The 2,014-nt window shown below is 43.8% G+C and overlaps 1 pseudogene; it reads left to right on the top strand.

Annotated features, from left to right (window-relative positions):
- The first annotated feature begins 782 nt into the window (after positions 1 to 782).
- LOC107296761 lies at positions 783 to 1,616 on the top strand (annotated as a pseudogene).
- Positions 1,617 to 2,014: the final 398 nt, after the last annotated feature.

Below are 2,014 nucleotides of genomic sequence, written 5' to 3' on the forward strand. Positions count from 1 at the left end.
GCCATCCACACTGTGCTGGGGCATTAAATTGTGACTTTCTATCTATGTTTTAATAGACTTATGGATTGCATGTCAAAATTTTTAGGTCAGCAATCGGTCAACCTCTATTTGGGGGTATGGTTGGTATGTCCTACTAGCATATCTTACCATAAAATCATGTAAATGAGGAGGTATAACCATATCTTTCTACATGCCAAAAACAAAGTCATACTCCAGAACAGATCATCTGAAGAGGTATTGTGAAATGCTACGATTTTTTGCCCATAGCTGTGCCTATAGTTGCCAATTCAAACAAGGAAAACTTAATCCAGAATGTGATAAGAAACAGCAGAAGCCTGATGGAAGGTGGGATAAGATAAGGGCAGCATTGCACGATCAACATTGGTGTTGCCAAGTTGTCCTGGAGCTAATATAAATTAGAAGTGAAGAGTTCAATATATTGTTCAAATTTAAAAAAGGTTAATTCCGTATCCAGTTTAAATTACTTACGTAAATAGACTCAAAGAGATTTATATAAATCATCTAATAACATATTCGGCGATCCTAAAAGATAGGTAACTGTTATCCCCACATAGTAATAGGACTGTTAAATAATAGCTTGCCAAAGGTTTGAATCCAGACTCCCTGCTCAACAACAACATTCTTAAAAATCAGATTATGTGGGCTTTAACCTAACAATCTGAATTCTCTCTTTCTTTCGGTGGTTTAGGATACCTGTTGAAATAGTTCTTGGGCTGGAAATCATCAGTGTCAAGGAAGAACAATCCACTTGAGAGTCACAAATGGAGAATCAATCTTGGGACTTCTTTGAAGCCCTCATGGGCAATATCAGCACCAATCAGACTCTCCTCAACAAGATGCCACAATTGCCCCTGGAGGTGCAGGTGGTCACTATCTTGCTGGTTCTTCTGATCTGTGGCATAGGCATTGCAGGCAACATTATGGTAGTCCTGGTGGTCCTTCGCACCAAGCACATGGTAACTCCCACCAACTGCTACCTGGTGAGCTTGGCTATAGCCGACTTGATTGTGCTACTGGCAGCAGGGCTACCCAACATCTCTGAGGTGGTGGCCTCCTGGGTGTATGGCTATGCGGGTTGCCTCTGCATTACTTACCTGCAGTACTTGGGCATCAACATCTCAGCATGCTCCATCACAGCCTTCACAGTGGAGCGCTACATTGCCATCTGCCACTCCATTAAGGCACAGCTGCTTTGCACCGTAGCCCGGGCCAAACGCATAATCGCTGTCCTATGGCTCTGCACTTCGCTCTATTGTCTCATGTGGTTCTTTTTAGTGGACACCTCGAAAGCCATGTTTGCTGATGGCACTCAAGTCAGCTGCGGCTACCGTGTCTCCAGGAACCTCTATATGCCCATCTACTTCTTAGACTTCACCATATTCTATGTCATCCCCCTGGGCTTGGCCACTGTTCTGTATGGTTTCATTGCCCGCATCCTCTTCATGAACCCACTGCCTGCAACACCGCAGCATGCAAGCCGGCTGAGCAAACGCAGCAGCTCCATCACTACCTCCAGCTCCATGAAGCTCTCTTGCCGGGGAAACAAGGGTGCTTTGAGCTCCAGGAAACAGGTTCTTCTTTTTGCTTACTTTTAAGGCCAAGATGCAAATTAGGTGTGTAGATGCATGGTAGATTAGGAAGCCTTTGCCCATCTAGTCCAGTTTTGTCTCCCCTTATGAAGACCACTCTCTAGGATTTCAGGCAGAACAATCAACACAATTCATATGATTCTTTTATGTGATGATGATGATGGTGATGATAATGATGATGGTATGATTGTAAAGGGAGCCTCTATTGCTACTGAACTATGGTCATTCCCAAATTGTCTTCAGGCAAGAACGTTGGTGTCAGATAGAAAAGTCTAGTATCACCCACCATCATGACTATTTTTCTCAAAGGTTAGGAAGCTGAGGTGATTCACCCCAGCTACCAATAATCGATCATTTGGTGCTGTTTAATGCAGCCAGTCCTCGACTTACAACCACAATTGAGC

This window comes from Protobothrops mucrosquamatus, unplaced genomic scaffold (genome assembly GCF_001527695.2).
Source record: "Protobothrops mucrosquamatus isolate PMUCROS unplaced genomic scaffold, P.Mucros_1.0 scaffold2963, whole genome shotgun sequence".
Taxonomy (NCBI): domain Eukaryota; kingdom Metazoa; phylum Chordata; class Lepidosauria; order Squamata; family Viperidae; genus Protobothrops; species Protobothrops mucrosquamatus.